Source organism: Ips typographus, linkage group LG1, assembly GCF_016097725.1.
Source record: "Ips typographus isolate SLU linkage group LG1, UJ_Ityp_2.0, whole genome shotgun sequence".
Lineage (NCBI taxonomy): Eukaryota > Metazoa > Arthropoda > Insecta > Coleoptera > Curculionidae > Ips > Ips typographus.
This window is the reverse complement of record NC_138422.1, coordinates 26236077-26242076: the sequence shown is the minus strand read 5'-3', so window position 1 is coordinate 26242076 and position 6000 is coordinate 26236077. Positions and strand designations below refer to the sequence as shown.

At 33.2% G+C, this 6000-nt stretch overlaps 1 protein-coding gene across 1 annotated transcript in view; it reads left to right on the top strand.

Moving 5' to 3' along the window:
• The first annotated feature begins 420 nt into the window (after window positions 1–420).
• Window positions 421–6000, top strand: part of LOC145723931 (uncharacterized) — a 118293-nt gene continuing 112713 nt past the window's right edge. Inside the window, exon 1 of the mRNA XM_081971992.1 lies at window positions 421–709. The gene's annotated coding sequence lies outside the window, so the exon portion shown is untranslated. The remainder of the gene's footprint in view (window positions 710–6000) is intronic.

The following is a 6000-nucleotide window of genomic DNA, read 5'->3' as shown; positions in this document are numbered from 1 at the left end:
AAGCTCTCTACCATCCTTTACTCTGTTGAAGTATCTAAACCCCGCTAAGCTTTAAAATGCCGTAAACCGGAAAACTTTTTCTATTATCCACGTGACGCAGTTATAATTCTCTCATAAAAATGAGCGGTTGCTACAGTTTGCGTTTCACCTGCACACCGAAAAAGCGGTTCGCAGAGACGCGAATCGGCCCCGAATTTATAACCACAATAAAAATAAAGGGAGTTCCTCGGAAATTAATTAAAGCGGAAGAAACGGCTCCTTAAGAATCTTAAAATTGGTGCACTGCCGCAGGTGCGGCCGTAATATAATAAACTTTTCGGCAAAGCTAATCCGGAATAAGCAGAAAGCTCGGAGAGCAATACGGGAATAGGTGGGAATACAAATAGGGGGGGTTTGGAGTCCCTTCGGCCAGTTCTCTTTGGAGGCAGCGGAGCAGTGTGCCGGCGCGTTTGCTCTGGATAACTTGTTGCCGAAATCGGGTTCAGTCTGGATGAAACCGTCTACGAAGGCTACAGTTACGCCTCCTCGGTTACATGTTGAATATACTCTCGTCAACTCTGTGCTAAATTTGTAAACTGGAAAAGTCGGGTTTTTAGTGTTTGTAATTGTGAGGATTAACTAGTGTAAAAGGTGTTAAAACAAAAGTCCAGAATGTAGAACAGGGCATTGTTCCGAGAATTAAAGTGAATACCATCATTTCATAATTTGTGTGAGTATGACACACCGTTTGTTTTGTTTTTTGATTAATTGATTTTAAAACTGTTTGTTATTGCTCATCTATGCTGTTGTTGTTTGATTTTAAATTTGTTTTAATAATATTTCAAGTTTGATAATAAGAAAGATGAATATAATAACCATTGAGATGAAGTGTTAATGGGACACATTGTCATGTTAATAAAACCATTTGTTCTTAATCTATTTTTAAGAGAAAAATGTTTTTATTAATTAATTAAATTGAAAAAAATCAATGAAGGAAATACAAAATTCGATTGTAATCAACTTTTCCAATATCTTTTTCGCAAAACAAAACGTCAACCCCATGATGAATACTTTGAAAAATGCGTTCCATCAACATTTGCACCTGATCCAACAATTATTAATTTTTCTAAAAATGTAAACAATAATGATTGTTTTTATCTTATATGAGACACACTGTATAAATACCAATTGGATTGCTGGTTTCAAAAAATATATTAGTCAAATAAGTATAATTTATGAAACATAAGAAACACAAAGAATTTATATGTTTTGTTAGTACAAAAGGAAATGTCTGTGAAGGATCGAGAAAAATTTCAGAAAATTTGATTTTGCAAGAAAAAAAACAATACTTTTCAAAATAAACAAAGTTACTCTATTAGAATGTCAAGAGATTATCAAAAGCAAGAAACATACTATAAAACGCTATGAATTCTGAATTTTATTATTATTGTATGCATGATACAGGATGGTTGCCATAATAATAATACAGAGCAGTATTTTTAACATATGAGAAACTACCTTTAAAAGCTCAGGAGTTACTGAAATTTTGCGATATGTTGAACTTTTCAGACAAGACAATACTTTCATGAAATGAGAACGAAATTTGCCAAATCTGACCTGGTTGAAGTATCCATTAAATGGATACTTTCAGACTGTTTACAGAGAAAACAAATAGGACTCTTTTTCGTTTTGTTAACATTTTTATTGAAAGACGATATTACTTGAAGCACGAAATAGATCGAAATAATATTTATTTCCAAATCACATAAACTCTCAATTTAATAGTAAGGAAAGATGGTTTCACTATAGAAATCAATATGTGCCCACACCGTTAAAGTTCAATATTATACTGGTGATTGATTCCACAAAAGTAAAATTACATCAAAAACGTAAATTCCATAACTAAAGTTGATATGATGGGTCGAATGTTAACTAAACTTTTTCACAACATTTTGTTTGCATATTATTATGAAAAAGACTAGCAAAAGTGCCTTCAGCAAATACTACTACCAAATTTAATTATTTTTGCATTTGAAATTAGTTGGTAAAGCTAAACGGCCAACAGCATATTTACTCTAAACTTAACTACGAATCCAACTTCTCTCCAACTCCTCGGGGTTCATAAACGTTGAACTATTAAAAATTCCACAGCCGGAAAATTTGCCCTGTCAAGAATATTATGATTCTGTCAAGAAAGTTATTGTTGTGGCTTACAGCTAAATATAATTCTGCACAGTTTGCCTAAAGTATGTTTTAGGGTAGTTACTGTATTTTAGTTTAAGAAACTAAATTAAAATTCACAGCGTTGCGCATTGAAATTAGTTTGATTTGTTAATTTGTTGCAAAGTAACCCAAACTAGAAATTTTAATCACTTCTCTAAAATTTTCTTAGAAGAAAATGTCGTAGTTATACCAAACAATGTCAGACATTTAATAAACTTACTAATGCCAGTGTCAAAGGAAATTAAATAATTTTCTTTCCCCAAAGTTACAAAATCTTAATATTTGATTTATTAATTTTTAAGAGTTTTAAACAGCAATATAAGCTAGCCGTGATTTTTTCCATTATTCATTTGAATCTGTTTAGATAATTGAAAAAGTCCTCCCTATTTTTGAGTGTTAACTCAATTAAATGCTAATGCCATGTTAAGTAAGTGCATTAATAATTCAACACGAAAGTAGAAAGTAAGAAGGCGATCCTTCGGAAAGAAGAAAATCGCGTCGTCTTCGATGAATATTTTAAAAACGGCCATGTCATGTTTACGTATAGAAAACACGGGCCCGATCTATCCAGAGAAATGTGATTTGAACTCCCCCAGGATCGACCCGACGAGATTCAATCAAGATATGATATTAGACTCGAAAGGCGACAAACAAAGATATAAGCAGAGGTTTTCTTGTCGCATTTCGCCATTGCGGAGCCGTATTTTTTCCTGCTTGCTCAGGAAATGTGAAAGGACGAGTCGTTTTTTTGCCACTTTCCAATTTGGAGTGGATTTGCTACTCGGAACATTCCATTTCACTTTTGTCATCTTATAAGTACTAGTACTGTGAATATTATATGTGGTGTTTTATATGTTGCATAGTTTTTGACATTTTCAAGCTTTTACTAATTTTTTTTTATATAGTAAAATTTAAGTGTTTTTTTATTAATAACTTTTTGCTATTTTGTGTCGTTTTTGTTTACTGGATATCAATCTCAATCTACTCAACGTTTACTCATATTATGGCTCATCAAAGTGGCTTGATAACCAACACACAATATCCTTCCTAAAACAATCTTAAAAAATCTCTCTAGTTTCTGCGTTTAAGATACTCTAAAATTGCTCACAATTTTCTTATTTTGATTATTTGCTGCTTTGGTGCTTTGAATCGTCCAGATTTTTCAAAGTGAGGTAAAAGTCCATGTTTTTATACTGGAAGAAATGACTGAGTCTAATGAATAAAATGCACCCAGGTCCTTGAAGCAAAATACATTTTAGCAATGAAAGTGGAGATATAAACTGCTCGTCAAAAAGAATGGTACAGCAAAAATTTTTGGTCATTTTTAAGCGGCTGTTTCTTCAAATGGTTTCACTCGGTTTATTTTAATATTTTTTTGAGGATTAAAAGGTATTTTCTTCTTTCTGATAACCTAAATATTTTTTGGAAAATTGTGACTGATTAAAAATTCGGTCTAAAGCCATTTCTGGCAAAAAAGCTTTTTATGTTTCAAAATAACCTTAATCGAGTTTTATGGTCAATATCTCTAGACGTTTTTGTCAGTTTGGTATTAAGGGCGGTTTACAAATTTTATTGCAAAATTTCAAAAATGGTGTTATTTTTATTTTTCTTGTTTTTAATTTAACCATTTCTTTAAATCTTTTTCAAACCAGTGAATTAATCAGACATTTTTCTGGTAAATATATAAATCTGATTGAGTATAATATCACAAGCGACTCCAAAACCATTTTGGCGTTATGTAAATCAGAAGACCCTCTGAAATGTTGTGGCAAGGACACAATTTAAATCAGCCATCAATTAATGTAAACGGTTTTCGTAAAAGAGTGTAAAATACAAATCATCTGGGTACTGCACTGAACACTAAGTTAAGCTTCATCAGCCATGTTAATAAAGTAATTTCAGAAACTTCACAAATGATGGTATTATAGAAATTGTAAATCTTTCAATAACATTGCACAATTAGAAACGCTCTACTGTTCATTAGTTAGAAGTAAATTAGAATATGGCTTATTGATATGGACTCCCATTTACGATAAACATAAGAAGGTATTAGAACAAATTAAAAAAAAATCGTAAATATTTAGTCTATAAAGAAGATAATAATAAAATAAAAAAAATAAAACGTAGAAAGATGTACTTTCATATTTCGAAACAATTTTGATTTCCAGTCCCAAACTGAAATATTTTTTCGTTGTCAACTGTAACAATAAGATATACAAATAATGTCATTTTAGCTCTGCTCAAAAAACTTTTAATTAATTTAAAGTTTAGTTAGTAAGTAGTTAGGTTAGGTTAGGTTAAATAAATAAATAAAACAACTTTTGCAATAATGCAATTCACATAACTTTCTATTTTTGTTTGATATCCGATATATCAAATGCGTGATTTGATTGAGTCATTTGAGTAGATATTTCTTAACAAAATATATCTTATAGCAGATTTCACTCCAGTACAACTGAAAAACACGAAACGTGTTTTAAATTTGTTACTTTCATGTTGTGTTTTCGCCTATTCAAACTGCCTAAATCAACAGAAAATCGTGTCCATTCATAATTCCATGGGATACGACCGACATTTGATCTCCGTTAAGTGGAAATGCATTTCGTGTTTTTTTAAATATGAACCGGAAAGTTTGACGGACGATAAAAAGGACGTGACCCGATCCGAATAAATGTATTCTTTTCATTAATCTTCCTTTGCTCCGATGCGGAAATTTTCAAGGTTCATAAATTATTTTATTCGCAATCGGCTGATAGGTAGCTTGTTTTTCGGTCCGATAGTTTTTGCCCGTGATTTGTGGTTTTACCAGCACGTAGGGAATGATGGAGACTGGCCTGAATACTGATAAGGCCGTCTTCTATTTTCATTTGCTACAATGCCCGTTTTCTCCCGGATTTTCGGCTGCGGCTTTTCATATAAACAGGTGCGGTAGGGAATTTTCAATGCGCCATGATTTGCTCATATTGTTGTTCACTCATTGAGGTTAAGACGTCTCGCAGCTTGTTCTTGCTCGGTACAAACTAGTTCAAGACGCTCGACAGTCATCGGATTTCATTAAAGTCGATCCCGGCAAGGCGGAAATTCAATTTTCCCGAACTTATTAGATCGACACCGACCTATTCGAGTTAAATGCTTCGAAGGTTAACGGGAACACATTCGTCCAAATGCCGCACGAGACGAGACCCCCCCTTCTAATTTAACACACGAGATGAAAATTTAATTCTGCTCTGTTAGGAATTTCCAGAATAAATATGATGTTAGATTATAATTTAAATTTACGGTAATAGGTTTACTAGGCGCGTAATTTTATGCTCCGCTGAATTTGACAGGCCAATTTTGCTGCCGCTGAAACTGAAAGAAGAAAAAACTGCGATGGAACGCTGTTCTGGATATGGGGTGACTTGAGTGATGTAGTCGCATGTAGTCGACAAATTACCAGCAGAAAGGTGGTTGGTGTCTCACTTTTATCCAAGAAAATTTTCACGTTTATGCTAGAATTTTAGCTGCATATTGCACTATGCGCAGCAGTAAAAAAACGAGTTACTATGTGCATGTTTTCTTTTACAGACATATTAGGTCCACAAACCCCCCCTTTTGTGTAATCGATAAACATTTTAGCAACTGACCATATAAACGATAACAAAACTCACACCTAACCCTTGAGAATTAATCATCGTTGCTACAATACTGCGTACGCTTTAAAATAACACTACAAAAAACCCTATTCAAGCTTTGAACGCGCCAAAGTTTCATCACAAAGAAAGCTCTCGGAGGCGTTGATGCCGTTCCGAGCCCCGG